The sequence below is a fragment of the Hyperolius riggenbachi genome, chromosome 3 (genome assembly GCF_040937935.1).
Source record: "Hyperolius riggenbachi isolate aHypRig1 chromosome 3, aHypRig1.pri, whole genome shotgun sequence".
Lineage (NCBI taxonomy): Eukaryota > Metazoa > Chordata > Amphibia > Anura > Hyperoliidae > Hyperolius > Hyperolius riggenbachi.
In genome coordinates, this window is record NC_090648.1 from 173404495 (window position 1) to 173427606 (window position 23112).

Sequence of the window (23112 nt, forward strand, 5' to 3'; positions counted from 1 at the left end):
GGGCATTTGATGTTCTCAATCATTCCGATTTGAAAGAGAGACCGCTGGAATTTCTAGCGTTTGTGATCCATAACTGGTTGCGCATAGATCCATTGCCTTTTCCTCTTAATGAACTCCTGGCAGCAGGCCAATCAGCTTTTCCTTCAATTGCTTGCAAAAATGTTCAGCAAGCAGAAAGTGTTACTGATAATTTTCCTGCAGCCTTGAATAAATCACCAAAAACATCAGGGTCTAAGGCAAAACGCAAACGTTCTTAGAAACGTGTCCGATCTGCAGAGTCGTTATCCTTAGCGACTGAGACCTATAATGAGATTCTGCCATTAACAGATAATGAAATGCAATTGTCTTTCAGGGGAGTTAAATGGACTTATGAAACTACTAATGAACTTTCCTCCCTGGCTAGGGAAAATAAAGATTTTTGTTTAAAAGAATTATCTGAGTATGATTATGAGGAGATATTACAGAGTATTGAACAAATCAACTTATTTGTGAACCAAGGGAAGTTTGCATACACTACAGTTCAACACTTGCTACAGGTATTGGAGATTCTTAAGAATAAGGAATCTGCCAATCACCTGCTAATTAACCCTATACATGTGCCTGCCACAATCATATCTGCAGACTGTGATCAGCCTAAATGTTTCGCTGTTAAGTATGCATGGGATCCTCCATTCGAGAGGGGAGAGATGGAAGCCCTGGTCTGTGAATGGAAGAATGATTCAAGTTCATTTTGTCAATTTTACAGTGCAAAAAGTAAAATGGTATTGAACGCATGCATTAAGTCAGCCTATAACCTAATAGAGGCTGGTGTGTGTAGGTATGACTGTGTGGCTCCTTTGATTGATGTGTGGGAACTGATTTTGGATGATTTTTATGTGACTCCGAATTCGCAAATATGGCGTTCTGACCCGCCTGCTTCAGCACCTTTCGCTGATTCAGCAGGTGATTCGGAGCTCTTTTTGTGTGAAATTGAAGTTCCTGCAATTCCACCCTGTACCATGGATAACTCAGTGTTACTTCCTAGTAAAACAGAAGCCACTGATACTTTCTTAACCTTGCCCTGCACAAATTTCTCAGCAGAGAATCCAGAGGTCCTGCTGACTTCCGAGTCCAGTCTAGCCAGTACTCATGAGTCTTTGTTCAGTGAAACAGACACCAGAAAAATCTGGCCTGCCTCTGCAAACACTTCTGCAGAAATTACCTGTGTTAATAAAGTTCAACTCCTGTCTGATCCAGCAGATGCCAATAGATGCACTACATCAGTTTCCGAGTCCCAGCAATCCTGCCTAGAAACCTCAGAACCCCAGCATCTGAATTTCCCAATTTTACAAATGAATGGTGATTCAGATGCGCAAACATTGTGTCTTGATCTTCCTGTTTCTACACCTCGCTCTAGTTTCGTGAATAGCTCAGAGCATCTGCTATGTGAACCTGAAATCGCAAAATTATTACCTTGTTCAGAAAATTTTCCAATAAATTTGCCCGGTACCATGAATTGTGCAGTAGATCTCTCCAATGAAACTCAGGTCACAGAATCATTATGCTGTCCAGCAGGTGCTTCCATGGTTTTGCCCTGCAATATGGACTGTTCAGTGATCCTGTCCAGTGAAGCTGTGGTCGCAGAGTCTTATGCTTCACCCAGTACTTTGGATACTTCAAACCCTCTAGCAGAGGAGTCTGAGGCACTGCTTACCTCAGTTGGTGTTGCAGTAATATTCACTTGTCTAGCAGCTGTTTTGGAATTACAGTCTGCTCTAATAAAACTTGATGAATTTCTGCCCAGCAAAGCAGAAGCCATTGAAATATTGTCCTCGTCAGCAAGTGTGTTAGATACCTTGCCCTGTACACAGTCTGATTTAACCAATGTTGTTGAGTCCCTCTCCAGTGTTGTAACAGCCGAGGAACTCCAGCCCTGTCCTCTGAATGTTTCAGAAGTCTTGCCCTGTAACATGGATAATTCTGATTCTCTGGTCAAAATAATAGAAATCTCAGAATTTCAGTCCGGTCTGATGAGTGTTCCTGAAACCCAGCCCTGTATCCTGAAAGATTCTTGTGCTCTGGCCGCTGTGGCAGAGGTTCCAGAGTCCCCTTCCTGTCCAGGGAATTCCTCAGTTTTGCCTAGTCCAGTGGGGGCTGCTGCAATACTGACTTGTTCTGCAGCGCCTCATGAGCTCCAATCCAGTGTATTAGATGAGTCTCTGTCCAGTCCAGAGGTAGTTGTGGAGTCCCTATCTGGTTCAGTGCATACATCAGAAGATTTGTCCTGTCTTGTTAGTGCCCCTGAATCTGATTTGTTACTGACTTTGCTGGAATCAGCGACATCTAAGTCTGATCCTGCATTCTCGTGTAAAAGTCCAGTAGTTGCGAAGTCTAGTCATGATGATTTTTTTTTGGCCAGTCCTGGTTTTGGTCCTGTCTTGGCTGACCCTGAGACTCACAGTTCCTTGACATGCCCGGAGGTTTCTCTTGTGCCAGTGTGCCCAGATGTTCTTTGTGTGCCAGAATGCCCAAGTGTGTCTAAGGTGTTAGCGTGCTCTGATGCTTCCTTAGTGGGAACATGTTCTGATGTTGCCAGTCTGCTTGCATGCCCATAGATGGTTCTGGTCCCTGAAAGCCCTGATCTTGATGTTTGTCCTTGTGGCCCTGACTCGGGAATTGCCCTAGGTTCCATAGGGGTTCTTGATAGTTCTCCATGTGAGCCTCAGGGGCGTTCTGACCTATGGGGATCTCTTTGGAGCTTCAAGGTGTTCTGGGAGGTCTCTGAGAAAACTTGTCCTGGTGCCTTGGACTGGTTCAACAGTGGGTTTTGTGTTGGTAAAGACAGTCCCGGTGGGCATTGCAAAGGCTTTGGCGTTTTTGAACGGTTCCTGGAAGGCGGTGGGTATCGCTCAGGGAGTTTCGGAGGGCTTTCTTCTGGAAATCATGGTTCTGATGGGTGTCACACTGGGGCTTGTAGTACTGATGGGCATGGTTCTATAGGTTCTGGTTCTGATGGGTCCAGTCTTGTGGGGACTGATTCTGGAATTCGGTCTTGCCGGGCTGTCCCGGTCATCATGAATTATCAGTCAGACTGTTTTGTTGGGAATTTCAGTTTTGAAAAGCGTCTGGAATCCGCTTTTAAGGGCGGGGGTACTGTAATGATCGCTGCTGCAGCAGGTATTGCTGGAAGCAGTAGTGCTGCAGCTCAGGCAGTTCTGATCTATTTCCATGCAAGCTGCATAGCTTTGTCTGCCTTTCCCTGCTGTCAGCTTGTGACTGATTATCATTCACCTGTGTGGGAATCTGCATGTCTGCTCCCATTGGATGACCTCAGTATAAAGATCTGCTTCCTGCAGGGTTTCCTTGGGTTTTCATAGCTTCAGTTTAAGCTTGTCTTGCTGTCGCTTCAGCCCCCGATCGTGTTTCTTGTTCTAAAAGATACTTTGCTGGTTTTGCATCATATATTGGTTCATTGCCCATATATATGCATACCAGCACGTTTATTATTTTCCTTGTATTCGTGTTACGTTGATACATCAGTGTCGCTGATGTATACGTACACGAACTGTTTATATCCTGTGTGCAGTTAGTCAGCTTTCCAGCACGTTTTGGTAGTTTGCGCGTACCGTGAGCACCCGTGCTGAGCTAGTATCCTGCTCCTGTTACTGTTCGTGGATTGCGTTTATCTCTGCGAGGAGATAACGAATCCTTCTGAATCCTGTCCTGTTACCGTTTGTGGATTGCGTTCATCTCTGCGAAGAGATAACGAATCCTTCTGAATCCTGTTCTGTTACTGTTTGTGGATTGCGTTCATCTCTGCGAAGAGATAACGAATACTTCTGAATCCTGTCCTGTTACCGTTTGTGGATTGCGTTCATCTCTGCGAAGAGATAGCGAATCCTTCTGAGTCCTGTCCCCTGTATTACTCCAGTCCTAGTCAGCGTTCCTGCTTATGTCATATATCGGTTCATTGCCGATATATACATATGTTAGTCAGACGTTACAAATAGTTTCATTGATAGCTGTAATTGTAATACGCTAGGAAAACATACTTATTGTATATTTATCTGTGTTACGTTCATCTATCTTAATCCTGCTATTTCCTGACTATCCTGTCCTGTCTTTGTGAGGCACGCCATCGCCGCATCGCATTGGCTGCCTCATTCCAGTCTGTGTTATTGTGGACGCTTGCTGTCACTAAGTAGTGGCTAGTTAAGCAAGCGTTCATTCTGTCTACCTGTCCTGATCTCCTCAGTTCTGGTTTGTGCGCTCAGCGCTACTTTGCGCTGAGACGTTATAGCGAAAGCATTGTTTGTGGCTGTCGGATCTGCACCGGCTCTGTGCGCCACAATCTCCTATTGGAGTCAGTCCTCCCCTCCACTATACTAGGGATAGCCTGTTTCCTTGTGCTAGTGTGTGTACCTCCTCCACGTCAGCTCATGCGTTGCATGCTGACTGTGGAGAATACACCACCAAGCCTTACACTGATATTGTGGTGAAACCCCTCCCACAGGAAACTGTGAGGACCATGGTCCTGGCAGTTTTCTGTCTGTGAACCTCGTTGCATTGTGGGAAATAGCTGTTTACAGCTGTTTCCAACTGCCAAAAAAGTAAGCAGCAGCTACTTCCACTGGCATCACCTGCCAGCAATAAAAATGTCACCATGTGATAAATGTCAGAATGTAAATCAGGGAGAGGAAAGGTTTTACAGTTGGAACACACTGACTAAATCGTTTATACATAATTATTGTAAAAATTAAGCATTTTTTTTTATTACACTATTTTTGCTGGATTTACTCTTTAAGCTGGCAGTGTGCTTTTACCCATCCCCCCCCCGACCAACCCCATTACCACCACCTTCCTTCCAACTGCCTTTCACTGTGTCCCCACACTGTGTAATACAATGCAGAACTCAGCAGCAGAAGTTGACATCTACTAATCCAGCACCGGCTGCAGCATCCTCTCATCTCTCTCACTCATGCCAATCTGCGTGGATTAGCGTATCTTTGGTTCCCACATGACATCAGGAGCCAGAGGTATGCTAATGCAGGCAGACTGGCGGGAGGGAGATGAGAGAATGCGATATCCGAGGCTGGATTCCTGGGTGACGGCTTATGCTGCAGCACTCTGCATTGTATAATGGGGAGGGACACAGTGAGAGGTGCCCACCCTTAGTTGGTGGTGGGTGGCTGGAAGGGAGGGTCAAAGCACACTCCCAGCTTAAACTCTGCGGGGAGAGGGGTTTAAATAGGGGGGCACAGTGAGAGGTGGCCCCTCTTTAGGTGGTGGTGGTGGGTCAAAGCACACTGCCAGCTTAAACGCTGTGGGGAGAGGGGTATAAATAGGGGGGCACAGTGAGAGGTGGCCCCTCTTTAGGTGGTGGTGGTGGGTCAAAGCACACTGCCAGCTTAAACGCTGTGGGGAGAGGGGTATAAATAGGGGGGCACAGTCAGAGGTGGCCCCTCTTTTGGTGGAGGTGGGTCAAAGCACACTCCCAGCTTAAACGCTGCGGGGAGAGGGGTTCACATGAGGGGACAGTGAGAGGCGGCCCCCCTTTTGGATGGTGGTGGGAGGAAGGGGAGGTCAGAGCACACTGCCAGCCTAAACGCAGCAGGAAGGGGGGTTTATACAGGGGGAGGGACAGTCAGAGGCAACCCCTCTTTTAGGTGGTGGTGGGGGGGGGGGGTCGGAGCACACTGTCAGCTTAAACGCAGCAGGAAGGGGGGTTTACACGGGGGGGGGGGCAGTGAGAGGCGGTCCCCCATTAGGTGGTTGGTGGGAGGGGAATCAGAGCATGCTGAAAGCTTCAACCCTGCAGGGAGGGGGGTTTACACAGACGCTGGCAATGAAGGGGGAGGAACACAGATGTTGGCACACTGAAAGGGGGGGGGGATTCAAATACTGGCCACCGTGATTGGGGGGGCACTTATACCAGCCACACTGATGGGGGACACTAATACTAGCCACACGGATGGGGGAACACTAATACTGTCCACACTGATAGCACTAATACTGATGGAGGTAACACAAATCCTGGTCTCACTGATTACCTGGTCAGGGTTAATAGCTGCATGTGGGGGCTTGGTGCAGTTATTAGCTGCACTTGGGCACTAGGAGTGGTTAATACCTGAAATACTATATGCAGTGCAGCCATTAACTCTACCTGGTCCCCAAGTACAGCCATTACCTCCTCCTGGTCCCCAAGTACGGCCATTAAGTTTTCTGGATAGACTTATATTTAAGTCATAAAAAATCCAGCTTAAGAGAGTCCTATACTGGGGTTGATGATATATGAAAAAATCTTTAGAGGGAGATGCATTCACTTTTGTGAGATACTTTTGCTCTGACTTTCCTAGAAGGGTTCTGCACTGTGACCGATGTAGAATATAAGCCTTTATTAATTCAGGTAAAAACCTCTACACCAAGTTGCCAACATGTTTCGGACACACAATGGGCTTGATTCACTAAGACAAATAGCATGCTTTATCAGAGATAACACGCCTTATCAGAGTAGCATAGCGAGCGCTACGAACGTATGCCTCATAATTAGCAATGACGAGAGCTCCACTCGTCCTGCCCTGAGCCCCTGCGGGTTCGTAGCTCTCGCTATGCTACTCTGGTAAGGCGTGTTATCTCTGATAAGGCATGCTATTTGTCTTAGTGAACCAAGCCCATTGACCCATATGCAATTCCCTTTTTCTCTTGAGTTTTCTCCTAGGCGATATTTTCATACCTTGTCATAAAATGCTTTTTAAACCACCAGCAAGCAAGAAATCACTCAAAATAATTTTAATTGTAGATTTTCACATATGTTTGGATACTTTTTCAATTGTAAAATGCCTTAAAGTTATTTTAAAGAGAATGTGAAAATTATCTCCTAGGGGAAAACTCAGGGGAAAAAGTGAATTGCATATGGCCTTAACCTCCTTGGCGGTAACCCCGTGTGTGACACGGGGTAAGCCGCCGGAGGGTGCCGCTCAGGCCCTGCTGGGCCGATTTACTTAATTTTTTTTTTTGCTGGACGCAGCTAGCACCTTGCTAGCTGCGCCAGCACCCCGATCGCCGCCGCCGCGCGCCCGATCGCCGCTATCCGGTGCGGCGCGCGCCCCCTCCCCCCCAGACCCCGAGCGCTGCCTGGCCAATCAGTGCCAGGCAGCGCCGAGGGGTGGATCGGGTCTCCCAATGATGTCCCGACGTCGCTGACGTCGGTGACGTCATCCCGCCCCGTCGCCATGGCCACGGGGGAAGCCCTCCAGGAAATCCCGTTCTTTGAACGGGATTTCCTGATCGGTGATCGCCGAAGGCGATCAAAGCGGGCGGGGGGGTGCCGCTGAGCAGCGGCTATCATGTAGCGAGCCCTCAGCTCGCTACATGATAAAAAAAAAAAATTAAAAAAACTGCTGCGCTTCCCCCTGGCGGTATTTTTCATACCGCCAAGGGGGTTAATAGGCCCATATGCAATGAACTTTTTCTCCTGACTTTACTCCTAGGAGATAATTTTTCACCTTCACTTTAAAATAGCTTTTCGGCACTTTGTAACTGAGAAAGTCCAAAAAGTAGTTCAACAAGTGCTATCAAAATTATTTTAAAGGGAACCTAAACTGAGAAGGATATGGATTTTGCCTTTTAAAATAATACCAGTTGCCTGACTCTCCTGCTGATCCTGTGTCTCTAATACTTTTAGCCACAGCCCCTGAATACGCATGCAGATCAGGGGCTCTGACTGAAGTCAGACTGGATTAGCTGCATGCTTGTTTCAGGTGTTTGATTCAGCCACTACTGCAACTAAAGACAGGAGAGTCAGGCAACTGGTATTGTTTAAAAGGAAACATCCATATCCCTCTCAGTTTAGGTTCCCTTTAAGTATTTTCTCACTTGCCCGGGTTTTAAAGGGCATTTGATTGACAAAGCGTAAAAATGACACCTAGGAAATAACTCAGGAGAAAAAGTTAATTGCATATGGGCCAAAGCATGCTATAATTAAGGACCAAAGTGTGTCCAAAATATGTCGGCAACTTGGTGTACCAGTTCCTACTTGAACTACTAAGGCTTATGTTCTACATCAGTCATTGTGCTGAACCCATCTTCTTTGAATTCCATTCTCTTTGGGATGGAGTTACCTGGCTCTAGCAGTGACCCTGCTTCAGAGGTGGAGCAGAGTTCACCTAATCTGCTTACAGTACTAGAAGGGGGTAATTTTTACATCTCACAGTTCACAGATTTCTTTATGTGTATTTTTCAGTATTTGGTAAAAGTCCTGTATAGTTCTGAAACAGTCGCTGTGCTGCTTAAAGAAACACTATTGATTAACTTTTTTTTATACTGGGATGGGAAGGAATTGTTTGTCTACATGTTCCTAAGTACTTCTGTATATCTCCCTGTTTATTACTTCTTTTAATGTTAGCAAATTCCTTTTATAATTCACTGATGGACGTTGACTCTGAGATGGTCTCACTAGCTTTAACTGCAGCTGCTTGTCTCTGTGAATAAGCTGTCTGAGGAGAATAATGCACTGAGAGCAGAGGAAATGTATCTGTTATGTGTAGCAAAAACACTTGTAATTGTGTGTCAAAAAATTGATACCAAGGCAGGGTTTTCATACTAAAGGGGTTTTTTTTGCTTTCAAAGAAAAATACTCTATAGTCTTCTAAAATATACAGTGACCAGCACTGGCTGTGTCACATTTCTTACCAAGGTCAGACTCCCCTTTGCTAATGATTTGCTCCAATGCAGCTACAACTTACACACAACGAATTACAGCTTTTGCCTCTGATATTTAACATGAAAAGTAAGAAAATGCTTACACAGCTATTCAGACATTATTTGTACAATTTAATTTTAGAACACTTAGTTATTTATAGTGTTACTTTAAATAATTTGTGGTTGGATAATAAGAGGGAAATTTTTAATACAGATTAACACAGTGGGCTAGTATGTCATGCATAATCCTGGCAAGATCATACCTGTATGCTTGGTAACAGCAAGTAATAAAGCAGAAATGTTTACTTCAAGTGATATACATAAATGGCACCTTCATTATTTAGAATACATAATTCAAAATAACTAAAACAATGTTTTACAAATGCCACCATTCAGGATTCAAATTGTGACTTTAAATGACTACTGTAGGGTGGTTGAACTTACCTGGGGCTTCTAATGGTCCCCCGCAGATGTCCTGTGCCTGCGCAACCTTTCACCGATGCTCCTGTCCCCGCCTCCGGTTCACTTCTGGAATTTCCGACTTTAAAGTTGGAAAACCCCTGCACTGGCGCGACTGTGTCCTTGCTCCCGCTGATGTCACCAGGAGTGTACTGCGCAGGCTGTACTGGGCCTGTGCAATACACTCCTGGTGACGTCAGTGGGAGCGAGGGCGCGGCCATGCAGGCGCAGTGGTTTTCCACTTTGAAGTTGGAAATTCCAGAAATGAACCGGAGGCGGGGACAGGAGCATCGGTGGCTGGCTGCGTGGACACAGGACTTCTGCGGGGACCATTAGAAGCCCCAGGTAAGTTCAACTCTTTTCCCCCTACCCCCCTACAGTACTCCTTTAAAGAGAACCCGAGGTGGGTTTGATGAATGTTATCTGCATACAGAGGCTGGATCTGCCTATACAGCCCAGCCTCTGTTGCTATCCCAAACCCCCCTAAGGTCCCTCTGCACTCTGCAATCCCTCATAAATCACAGCCACGCTGCTGACAAACAGCTTGTCAGAGCTGGCTGTGTTTTTCTCTATAGTGTCAGTCTGCTGCTCTACCCGCCTCTTGCAGAACTCCGATCCCCGCCTGCATCCCTTCCCTCCCTGCTGATTGGAGGGAAGGGATGGGGGCAGGGACCGGAGCTATGCAGGAGGCGGGGGAGCAGCTGAGACTGACACTACAGATGTAAACACAGCCTCACAGCATGGCTGTGATTTATGGGGGATTGCAGAGTGCAGGGGGACCTTAGGGGGGTTTGGGATAGCAACAGAGGCTGGGCTGTATAGGCAGATCCAGCCTCTGTATCCAGATAACATTCTTTAAACACACCTCGGGTTCTCTTTAAGAACTTCGAGAGCTTTAAAAGTGCAGATCAGAAGAGAAACATAAATGCATGTCTAGCCAAGTTTTATGCCATGTTGACAATTGTGGGAGATATGAGGAAATTGCACAACAAGCAAACAAAAAGTCACTAAATAGTGTTGTGCAAGTAACAATGGAGCTTCAAAAGATACAATGATTAACTTGCATTGCCAGATATAGTGATGTGCAGTGTGAGCTACAAGTATTTTTTCAAAGCATGAAAAATATGAAGACTGCCATATAATATTTGGTTGTTTTTGAGTTTATCCTACCACTTCCAGGGCCGAATTTGTACTTTCCAGCGCCCTAGGCCGGCTGTCACCAACCGCCCCCCCCCCCCCCCCATTCTGTCCAACTCTGACTAGTTTGAACGGGCCCCCCTCTGTTTTGCTGCTTTGCCCTGTTCAACAAAGAAGCAGTGCATGCTCTGTCCACTTCATGTAATTTTGCGCTCATGTCTGCATGTACAGCAGCCAATAGTGTTCTGGGCTTGCATACTTCTGAAATGATGCTCATGTATGAACACTAAGCAGCACTTGTCAAGTACACATACCCATAACACTCCCTCGGCTCCTGTGCACCTGCATACAGGAAAGCAAAATCACAAGGAGCCCCAGTGGACAGCGCTGCTTCTTTGTCCTCTGTGCTACTTGCTGCCGTCAGAGCCACAAATAGGGGACAGTGTAGCACAATGCAGAGAAGCCCATCCAAAACAGAGAGCAGGTAAGTAGAAGGATCCGACACTACTAACACTGGCATAGATGTAGTGTAATGCTAGGTACACATGATGCAATTTTCTGACAGATTTACTGTCAGGTCGATTATTTCCATCATGTCTGATCTAATTTCAATTTTTCGATCAATTTGCTGTTCACTTCTATGAAAAATCATTCAGAAAATTGATTGGAAAGCAGATCGGACATGTTGGAAATAGTCGATCTGACATTAAAGCTGTCAGAAAATTGCATCAACAGGGATATGTGAGGGAGCAGGCTGGTATTGTACTTTATACTGGTTGAACTCGATGGACGTATGTCTTTTTTCAACCAAAATAACTATGTAACTATGTACCCAGCATAAGCTCAGGTGTACTTTACACAGTGACAATTTAGCACTTAAGACAGATCTTAAAATCAGTCAGCAGGAAGTTTTGTAACAAAATAACACTTTTTATTGGCTAATCCAAAGAAAAACAGTGAGCCTTTGGTTAATGAGCCGTCTTCAGACTGTGTTACTGTATACAAGATGTTAGGCACACAGCTATATATACAGTCAGCAGGAGATGCATTGTTTGTTTTGTAAATATAAATAAATGTAAACCAGTTGTCATTCTGTTTCAAAACATCCTGCTTTCACTGATGGTCAACACAGTACTTTGCTGACAAAAACAAGCCAGGAAAGAGTTAAACTGTAGCAGAAAGAATGTTGTTGTCATTCTCTAGGAGGAAAAAAAATAAATTCAACAGATCTGAGGTCTTTAACAGCACTGACCTACTAGTAATAAACTAACATCAGTCAGGGAGGGGGAGAGCTGCTAATTTCTGCCTGTGAATGCGTGCTGCATGAAAAAAACTAATCGGAACTCAAGAGTTCTGCTACTTGAGACCATATATTTTTCTTCTCACAGCAGATTGTTTGTCCCCTCTCATCATACAGGTGACAGCAGATGCTGACTGCCATAACACACACTTTGCACAAATAAGAGAGATGCAGGGATCTCTGGAATTCAGGCAGACCAGAGCAAAGCAGGAGAGGTGATTTACTTTGACATGTGACCTCTTATCTCTCCAAGTCCTGCGCCCTGCTAATTTTATCGCCCTAGGCCATGGCCTCTGTGACCTTCCCAGAAATCCGGGCCTGACCACTTCAGCTGCTGCAATATTCAATATCTATCAGAAAGTAAACTGCTGCTTTACAGATAGAGAGAGAAAATAAACTTCAAGGTGACCAATAACAATACAATCTTGATTGAACAATCTTACCAAATCTATGCCGGTGAATGAATATACTGTACTTTAAATGGATACTTTAGGTAGTCCCTCATAGTAGACAAGAGTGGTAAAATTGTACAATCAAGATAACATCATTAGTTACCTTTATTCATTTGACTTCAATATGTATATTTATATGTCTCATGATCCTCAATTTAAGTCTCTGTTTCCACTTGCGCAGTAAACAGACCTCTTCGGTACCTATTCCTCATCTCTGCAAAATGCAACAATAGGATCCGCTTCTAATGGATCAGTTTGCTGCAGCGTAGAGTCAAAACCTGCTTCATTTTTCTGCAATTAAAGCCTATGAGAATGTAAAGTGTCCGTTCTAACTAGGCTGGTCACTGCATCTGCTATGATAGCCATGTTCAATCGCCGACATTCAAATACGTGTCGCATGGTTCTGCTGCTGCTGACTTCTCCGCTTGGTCCCAGTAAAAAGATGGGTGCCAGGCAGAAGCATGGGTATCGCCACTGGATTGCAAAAATCCAATGGGAATCTTCAACAACAGGGGGGATTCTCATTGGTTCATGGTTACAGGAATACCTCTCTAAGCATAAGACTAATGCCTACTACCCAAAGACAAACAGATATTCAGTCTAGTCTGGACCCACACATCCCATGTATGATCCGTTGTGACCGTCCACTTCCATTCTTGTATCCATTGGACACCAAGGGAGATCATAGCAGACATGTCCATTTTCTGTGCAGTGTCCAGAAACGTTGTGCAGGACAGAACTTTACGTTTTGCAATGGATAGGTTCAAAACAAATATGTCTGAATAAAACTCATAGAGATGTCCTTTTACCTGTTGCAGAAATTTGCCTCTGCTGTTCACCCAGCCTTAGAACTTGTTATCTCCTAAAAAGAAAATCTGCTTCCTTTTTGACTTTTTAATAATTACAAAGTAAAGGCAAAATAGTAATAGAAACAAACTAAGGTCACCTTTGTGGTTAAAAGGGGTATTCATTCAGTAAGTGTTCCTGTGGCTCATTGATCTCTCCCAACCAGGGCCGGTTCAAGTAACAATGGGGCCCTAGGGCAAGATTAGCTTGGGGGCCCCCCAATAGACACCACCCTGACCAAAAAGCGTCATCAGAGGCCCTTTGTTGCAGCCAAATTTCCCTCCTGGGCCCCTGAGCTGACTGCTGACCCTCCCCCAATCATCCCCTAACTTAACAGACTCTGCAGTGTCCCTGGGGAGCAACAGTTCAGATGGGGGAGGGACAACTTGGGGGCCCCTACAGGCTCTGAGGCCCTGGGGCAACTGCCTATTTTTTCCTATGGTAGCTCCGGCCCTGCTCCCAACCAGGAGGGATGGAGAAGTGAAATGGTTCTGTACACACTTCAGTGATTTAAGTGTACCAGAGACAAGAAGCGTCTCAGGTACCATACTTACACAGGGCTTCCTTAAGCCCCCTTGAGGCTACTCGTTCCCTTGCCTTCTCCTCAGGTGGTTTCTGTCACTTGCAATGCAGGCCCGAAAGCCTGGCCGAGTCTCTCTTCGTCGTGCTCCCCCACCTTGCTCCCGTGGCTGGGAGCTTTCTGCGCTTGTGCAGTACTACTGCACAGGCACAGAACGCTCCCAGGGATGAGAGTGCGTTGGAGGAGCGAGCCTGGTCGGGAAACACACGCATGCTGAAGCGCGACTTGGCCAGGCATTTGGGCTGAATTGTGACAGGAGCCACCCGGAGAGAAGGCAAGGGACGAGCGGCCTCAAGGGGGCTTAAGGAAGCCCCATGTAAGAATGGAACCTGAGATGCTTCTCTTTAAAGCCTTGTGCACACATCCAAGGTATGTCACCAGTGAGGGATTGTTACTCGATCGCTTGGGGGACAGTGTGGAGCCGTCACTGTACAGACACATTCTCTATGCTAGCGATGTGCTCTGTTGTTTTACGGGGGAGGAGGGCCAACAGAGTGGTGCTCAAGTGATGTCACATGGCAGGCTAGGTGAGTAAGAACAATGCTCTCGGCCAGCAATCCAGGGCTCACGCCTGCGCAGCAGAGTACACTAGATCGAGCTTCTCTATTTCCGCTGGAGCCCAAGTGGAAAGCTGCTAGTGCACCTGCGTGCAGCGGCAACAGGCGCCGACAAGCAGACTTTAGGGGGTGCCATTGCTGGATCACATCTGCTAAAGAGGATGGAGGAAAAGCTTCTTAAAGAGAATCTGTAACGTCAAAACGTCCCCTGGGGGGTACTCACCTCGGGTGGGGGAAGCCTCAGGATCCTAATGAGGCTTCCCACGCCGTCCTCCGTCCCTCAGGGGTCTCGCTGCGGCCCTCCGTACAAGATGACGTCATTATTTACCTTCCCGGCTCCTGCGCAGGCGCTCTGACGGCTGTCGGCTCCGAAGTAGGCGGAAATACCCGATCGCCGTCGGGTCTGCTCTACTGCGCAGGCGCAAGTTTCCGGCACCTGCGCAGTAGAGTGGACCCGACTGAGATCAGGTATTTCTGTGTAGTTCGGAGCCGAAAGCAGCCACAGCTCCCCCGCTGGAGCCAGCAAGTACCCCCCAGGGGATGTTTTTGATGTTACAGAGTCTCTTTAAGCATCCAGAGGCTTCCCTCTCTTGAGGTAAGTACTCCCAAGGGTGAACTTTTTTCCCTTCAGGATCACTTTAAGGATCACAGCCTTTTTCTTTCATTTTCTCTCTGTGATTACTGTGATTGGTTACAGTGATCACAGGTGCATGAAACATTTAGTAGTGGCGGGGGCATGCGATTGCATTGGGGGCACGGGAGCTGGTGTAGTTAAATCTAGACCTCGATAGGCTTAAACAGCCACAAGCACGGCATAGATTTTACTGCACGCAGTACCTGAGTGTTTGATAAAGTATTATATCTGCCAAAAATACTTGTAAACTCAATCAGGTGTAATGTATTCTCTTCTCCACTGCATCAAAACTAATTGGCTTCAACCTATAATCAGTTATAATTGTTTCGAGTAGTTCAGCATAAAAACAACTATTCTTGGAGCGGAATGTTTGGCAGTACAACTGAAAGCAAACAATTCTGTCTGAGCCCACTGATGCAGTTGTATCCGCTTTTGTCCACTTTTTAGAATCTCTAACATTGATGTGTAACTGAAAAGTGGACACAACTACGTCAGTGGGCTCAGGCCCTTATGGGTTGCAATGCACTATTAAAAAAAATGCCAGGGATAATGTTGTGGAAAGACACAAGTCAGAAAATGAATTAAAAAAAATAAATATTAATTCCTGGGAGCACACTAAAGTCTGGAATTAAGAAGTTACAAAAGTTAATAATGTTTAGTACTACTAGGATCCTTCAAAACCTTAGAAAGCTTGCAATAACGTATGTGCAATTAGTCAATAAAGGTATTACCTGAATCAATGTTTGTTGGTTTGATGTTGGCATCCATGAGTAGCAGACCATACTTCTCTTGCTATGCATATACCTAGGTGGCATAACAATAATGTGTACACGCAAAAAGGGCGTCGGGGAAAAAAGGGCATGGGGTGTAAACGATAAGTGGCAATAACGTTTATAAAAAATCATGTGTTGTTTTTTGTTTACAATAATGTTTTACAAATTAAAAAACATGAAATAATGTGTATGAGTTCGCAAATTGTAAAAACAATATTCTTCCCTATTTTGAAAGTGAAACTTATAATAACGTTTGTTAAAAAACGATAATATATGCATTATAATTGTATGATATTGTGTATAACCTTCATTTATCTTTTCTTCATGTAATAAAATCAGAAAATATTGTTTATAACAATGAAAAATAACTGTAGTAAAACATTAATAAATATTACTAACATTTTAATACAACTAAACCTAACCCTACTCTCACACAGAACACTCCCTGTACCTATCCCTAACCCCTAGACCCCCCTGGTGGTGCCTAACCCTAAATCCCCCCTGGTGGTGCCTAACCCTAAGACCCCACCTTAGTGATCGCTTTATTGTGTGGATAATAATGTTTTACAAATAGTGACTGTAAAAAAATATTACGATTTACTTACTGATCGCTTTATTATGTGAATAATAAGGTTTTACAAACAGTAAGTCATAAACTTTTAAATAACGTTTTAGTTACATACGATAGATATGTTTAATATATTTGTAAACGTAATTTGTCACGGGCGCAGTTATAAAACATTAATAATCTCCGGGCGCAGTTACAAAAAGTTAATAATCTCCGGCGCCCTTTTTTCCTGTTCGGCGCCCATTAAACGATATTTATTATGGGAGTGAATGGCGGTGCTCTTTTTTTTCCACTAGCTGCCGGTGCCCTTTTTACATATCTTACCTGAATATCATCACAGTTTGTAATAATTTTTTTTTATAGTAAATATACAGTTTTTAGTATGAAATGATGCAGTTTTCACATCTTACCACAAGAGGGCCCCAGTTCACAAGATTTCCATTCTGTGAGGTGGAAATGGTTTCAATATTTTGCTATTGCTGAAATTATGTTAGCCACAAACAAAAACTGAGGGCAGACATTTCTTTTACTATCTGTTTTTCTTTGTGTCAGTTTTGAGTTTTAACCACTTGCCGACCGCACACTCATACCGTGCGGCGGCAAAGTGGTAGCTGGAGGACCAGCGACGCAGCTCTGCGTCGCCAGGTGCCTCCCTAATTAATCAGGAAAGGCCGCTCGCGCGAGCGGCCGTTTCCTGTTAGATCACGGAGCAGGTCTCCGTGAATAGCCTGCGAGCCGCTGATCGCGGCTCGCAGACTAAATGTAAACGCAGGAGACATTTGTCTCCTTTGTTTACATTGTACGGCGCTGCTGCGCAGCAGCGCCGTAAGGCAGATCGGCGATCCTCGGGCCAATCAGCGGCCGGGGATCGCCGCCATGTAACAGCCGACATCCTGTCACAGGCTGCACAGGACGGATAGCGTCCTGTGCAGCCCCGATCACCGGGGGGACAGGTAGGAGAGGGAGGGGGGTGAATGTCGCCGCGGAGGGGGGCTTTAAGGTGCCCCCCCCTCCCCCCCGCAACATGCCACCAGCAGGAGCGATCAGACCCCCCCTGCACATCATCCCCATAGGGGGGAAAAAAGGGGGGCGATCTGATCGCTCTGCATGCCAGCTGATCTGTGCTGGGGGCTGCAGAGCCCACCCAGCACAGATCACATAAATCAGCGCTGGTCCTTAAAGAGATCCTGTACTGAGTAAAATTATTTAAAATAAACACATGAGGTAACTTCAAATAAATATTACATAGTTACTTTGCCATCAGTTCCTCTCAGAAGCTCACCATTTTCTTCTGACAATGATCCCTTCCAGTTCTGACAACATTTTGTCAGAATTGAAATATACCAGTTGCTGCCAGTTATATATCAGTTGCTGTCAGTTATAGCTGAGAGGAGAAATGATGTGTCAATGTTTCCCTATGGCTTAAGTGGGCGATGTTACAGTTTAACTGTGTGCTGACCAGGAAGCTGTTATGGGGTAATGGCTATTTTCAAAATGGAGGACGGAGAATTCCATTGATCACAGTGGGCAAACAGGACGCAGGAGAGGAAAATTAGATTGAACAGTAGACTATACAGGAGGTAAGTATGACTTGTGTATGTTTATTTTGACTTTTAATTTTCAGTACAGGTTTTCTTTAAGGGGGGGTAAAGGGTGGGTCCTCAAGTGGTTAAAGGTGTTCTTTATGCTGCTGTAAGGAATGGTATATGCATCCAGCATGGGCGTCCGCAGATACATTTCCAGGGGGGGGCAAGAAAAGATGTAAGTGGATGTTGCGCCGCAGCGAAAAATGGGCGTGGCCATGGACCAGAATGTGGGTGTGGTCATGGGTGGAGCCAAATTTACATGAACTTAGTAATAGTGGGACATTAGACTAGGGCTACGGTAGGATTCGATTGTGAGCTTCTCTGATGACAGCCTGTGACTTTACTACGTACTCTGTAAAGTGCTGCAGAAGATGTCAGTGCTATATAAACTAATAATAATAATAATCATATTAAGGTAGGGCATTAGACTATAGCTGTGGTAGGATTAGATTGTGAGCTGCTCAGAGACATGACTACGGTATGTACTCTGTAAAGTGCTGCAGAAGAGATCACTGCTATATAAAAACAACAATAATATGGTGGTAATAAAAAAATACTAATCTCAGTCATTAGACTAGCTATGCCTAGGATTTAAGAGATTGCAAGCAAATGACAAATGGGGCAACCATCAGGCCTCCAAGTGACCAATACAGTAACCACGTGGCCTCCAAGTGACCAATGCAGCAACCAGAAGGCCTCCAAGTGGCCAATGCAGCAACCAAGAGGCCTCCAAGTGGCCAATACAGCAGCCAAGAGGCCTCCAAGTGGCCAATGCAGCAACCAGGAGGCCTCCAAGTGGCCAATGCAGCAACCAGGAGGCCTCCAAGTGGCCAATGCAGCAACCAGGAGGCCTCCAAGTGGCCAATGCAGCAACCAGGAGGCCTCCAAGTGGCCAATGCAGCAACCAAGAGGCCTCCAAGTGGCCAATGCAGCAACCAGGAGGTCTCCAAGTGGCCAATGCAGCAACCAAGAGGCCTCCAAGTGGCCCAATGCAGCAACCAAGAGGCCTCCAAGTGGCCCAATGCAGCAACCAAGAGGCCTCCAAGTGGCCAATGCAGCAACCAAGAGGCCTCCAAGTGGCCAATGCAGCAACCAGGAGGCCTCCAAGTGGCCAATGCAGCAACCAGGAGGCCTCCAAATGGCCAATGCAGCAACCAGGAGGCCTCCAAGTGGCCAATGCAGCAACCAGGAGGCCTCCAAGTGACCAATACAGCAACCATGAAGCCTCCAAGCGGCCAATGCAGCAACCACGAGGCCTCCAAGTGACCTATACAGCAACCATGAGGCCTCCAAGTGATCAATACAGCAATCACAAGGCCTCCAAGTGGCCAATGCAGCAACCAGGAGGCCTCCAAATGGCCAATGCAGCAACCAAGAGGCCTCCAAGTGGCCAATGCAGCAACCAGGAGGCCTCCAAGTGGCCAATGTAGCAACCAGGAGGCCTCCAAGTGGCCAATGCAGCAACCAGGAGGCCTCCAAGTGGCCAATGCAGCAACCAGGAGGCCTCCAAGTGGCCAATGCAGCAACCAGGAGGCCTCCAAGTGGCCAATGCAGCAACCAGGAGGCCTCCAAGTGGCCAATGCAGCAACCAAGAGGCCTCCAAGTGGCCCAATGCAGCAACCAAGAGGCCTCCAAGTGGCCAATGCAGCAACCAGGAGGCCTCCAAGTGGCCAATGCAGCAACCAGGAGGCCTCCAAGTGGCCAATGCAGCAACCAGGAGGCCTCCAAGTGGCCAATGCAGCAACCAGGAGGCCTCCAAGTGACCAATACAGCAACCATGAAGCCTCCAAGCGGCCAATGCAGCAACCACGAGGCCTCCAAGTGACCAATAAAGCAGCCAAGAGGCCTCCAAATGACCAATAAAGCAACAATGGGTCCAGAGGTGGAAGACAAGAGACAGAGGGTGGGAGAGAGGGTGAAAGGCAGAGAAAGAGGTGGCGTGAGAGAGATGGAAATAGAGGCAGGCGGGGGGGGGGGGGGGGGGGGGGGGGCGGGGGGGGGGGGGGCAAGGTGAGAGATAAAGAGAGATAGATGGTGAGAGAGCACAGAGAGACAGAAGGTAAGAGAGATGGACAGAGAGACAGAGGATCAGAGATGGACAGAGAGTAAAAGAGAGAAACAGAGGAGCAGAGAGAAACAGAGGTGAGGGATATGGACAGAGAGAGACAGCAGAGGGAGAGAGAGAGAGATGGACACAGAGAGACAGAGGAGAAGAGATAAACAGAGGTGAGAAAGAGATGGACGGTGAATGGACGCACCACATGGACAGTGGATGGGCAGTGCAGAAAAAGACAGGGTGAGAGTTGGAAGGAGAGAGACAGAGGGTTAGAGAGGCTGGACAGAGAGTGAGGGGGGAGGGAGAGAGAAAGAGAGAGAGAGAGTAGGCAGATAGACAGATACAGAGTGTTATAGAATACATGGACATTTTTGTTCATCTAAAACAAAGGTCACAGCAGGATTTTCTCACTGGGTGCAGCTGGAAGGGAGGGTGACATTGTGAGAATATATATATATATATATATATATATATATATATATATATATATATATATATATATATATATATATATATACTGTATACATACATATACGTTCTTTTTAAATGAGCTTTGCTGACTGCACCACAGAATTGAATGAAGATTTCAGACAGTAGAATGCACACTATTCAGAGCCTTGTAAGTGATACTGCTGAGCTGCTGAGTGGGTTAAGTGCCCCATCCCCCATGTGAGAGCAGCCAGAAACTGGAGGAATACTTGATAAGCTGACCCCCTATGTGTGTGCAGACACTGTCCAGCTCCAAGAAGGCTGCTGTTTGAGGAGGAACGGGTCTTTGCCAGCCAGCAAGAAAAAGCAAAGCAACAAGTGAAGGAAGGGACACCCATCTCTCCTACAAGTCGCAACAACCAGAGCCATAAACCTCCAACTGTACCTGCAGGCTGCAGCTGGAGTTTCACTAACTACCTTGTGGCTGGCAGAAGTGCAGAGGCAGGAGGAGGATTTCTTTGTAGTGTTGTCCGGATCATGAACGATTCGGATCTTTGATCCGAATCTTTTTTATGAGTCGATCATCCGAATCATCAAAATGAACGATTCGGATCGCAAAAGGGGCGGGGCCAGGAGCGACACGCCCCCTCTCAGCGGGCAGCGGGGTCCTGGAAGCAGGGATCGCTCTGTTGGATGGGAGGCAGCCTTGCAGGGAGACAGGTAGATGAGAGAGAGGGGACATGGGTGCCACTGCCAGATATGTGTAGAGCACACATACTGGCTGTAACGTGCTGCCCATTATAGGCTGGCTGTTCCGTAGTTGTGCTGCACAGTGAACACATTGGAAGCTTTTGGCTCAGCTCAGCACAGCTCAGTAACTTTGCAGACACTGTGATTGAAAGGCAATATAATCCTCCTGCACTGGGCACTAAACAGCTGCACTTATCTTCTGGGAATGCTTTCTTTCACTGTGCGACCTTTTCTTTCAAAGTGTACAGATGAGCATATAGGTGAAATATATGTAAAGCATATGACTTCAGCATGTGGGGATTGTGTGCAAACATTTCTGCTCTCTGCTCGTCCCTCCTCCCTTCTCTGTCCACTCCCTGCCCTCTGTCCATCTTCTCCCCTTCTCTGTGTGTCCACCCCCCTCCCCTTCTCCTGTCCACAGACCTGTCCTGCTGTTCATTTCACCCCCGAATGCTTCCGGTAGTAAAATGATCTGAGATTCGGATCAAAGATCCGGATCTCTTCAATGATCCGATTCGAATCATCCGGATCATTGAAAAGATCCGAACTTCCCATCTCTATTTCTTTGCCACATGCACTCGCACTGGAATAAAGTTCTCTCTGCTCACGCTGGCCGGGACAGAGGCAGGACAGGCTCGGCTGGCTCTCTCGTTTCATTGGCTGAAGAGAGGTGCCAGCCAATTAAGGAGAGCTACTGACTGGAGGGAGAGAGAGACCCGGAACTCACTCCCCAGCTTGCTGTCAGGATGTGTGCTATGAATGCACACAGAGTGTGCCGAGGTCTCTCTGAAAGAAAACAGTCAAATTAAAAAACGGAGCAACCCTGGTCCCAAGGGGGGGGGGGGGGGGGGGGGGGGGCTGATGGCCAGGGGGTGGCGCACGCCCGAATTTGCCATATGTGCGGACGCCCATGGCATCCAGTGCTTGTTGACCTTGACACACAAAGCTTTTCTTGCAAGTTATCTCTGCTCATAATGTTCTCACTGTATAATATTTTTTAGTACCTCGTAAGTAAACAAATCTTTAATGTTAAAATACGCAATATCAAACTTTATTAAGTAGGGACTATATTTTATGAGGGAAAATCTTTGTCGGAAACCAATGTAGTTCCAAAAGGGGGTACCACTTATTCTCTTATTCCCTTCTCCATAAAACAGAAAGTACTGTCCAGCCAGGAACCAAGTAGCATTTCTGTGCAATGGCAGGGGATACTCTGTTACCCAAAATAATCACAATCGTTATGGGTATGTAGCTTATTACAAAGCAAGTTTTCTGTAATGCTTCATCAGTTCTGGTGAACATACAGTGGTTTGCAAGAGTATTCGGCCCCCTTGAAGTTTTCCACATTTCGTCATATTACTGCCACAAACATGAAATCAATTCTATTGGAATTCCATGTGAAAGACCAATACAAAGTGGTGTACACAGGAGAAGTGTAACGAAAACCGTACATGATTCCAAACATTTTTTACAAATCAATAAGTCAATACTTTGTAGAACCACCTTTTGCTGCAATTACAGCTGCCAGTCTTTTAGGGTATGTCTCTACCAGCTTAGAGACTGAAATCCTTGCCCATTCTTCTTTGCAAAACAGCTCCAGCTCAGTCAGATTAGATTGACAGCGTTTGTGAACAGCCGATTTCAGATCTTGACACAGATTCTCAACTGGATTTAGATCTGGACTTTGCCTGGGCCATTCTAACACATGGATATGTTTAGTTTTAAACCATTCCATTGTTACCCTGGCTTTATGTTTAGGGTCGTTGTCCTGCTGGAAGGTGAGCCTCCGCCCCAGTCTTTTGCAGACTCCAAGAGGTTTTCTTCCAAGATTGCCCTGCATTTGGCTCCATCCATCTTCCCATCACCTCTGACCAGCTTCCCTGTCCCTGCTGAAGAGAAGCACCCCCAGAGCATGATGCTGCCACCACCATATTTGACAGTGGGGATGGTGTGTTCAGAGTGATGTTCAGTATTAGTTTTCCGCCACACATAGCGTTTTGCATTTTGGCCAAAAAGTTCCATTTTGGTCTCATCTGACCAGAGCACCTTCTTCCACATGTTTGCTGTATTCCCACATGGCTTGTGGCAAACTGTAAACGGGACTTGTTATGCTTTTCTGTTAACAATGGCTTTCTTCTTGCCACGCTTTTATAAAGGCCAACTTTGTGCAGTGCATGACTAATAGTTGTCCTATGCACAGATTCCCCCACCTGAGCTGTAGATCTCTGCAGCTCATCCAGAGTCACCATGGGCCTCTTGACTGCATTTCTGATCAGCGCTCTCCTTGTTCGGCCTGTGAGTTTAGG

General features: G+C 46.3%; 1 protein-coding gene across 2 annotated transcripts in view; it reads right to left on the bottom strand.

The window, feature by feature from the left end:
* The window catches only part of LOC137563169 (zinc transporter ZIP1-like), a 54460-nt gene extending 33909 nt beyond the window's left edge, over positions 1-20551 (bottom strand). The window contains exon 1 of one of the 2 annotated variants that reach the window (XM_068275286.1): positions 20502-20551. The gene's annotated coding sequence lies outside the window, so the exon portion shown is untranslated. Of the gene's footprint in view, positions 1-15375; positions 15391-20501 lie in introns of those variants that run through there. The other variant, XM_068275285.1, reaches the window with a different exon arrangement.
* Between the last annotated feature and the right edge of the window lie 2561 nt (positions 20552-23112).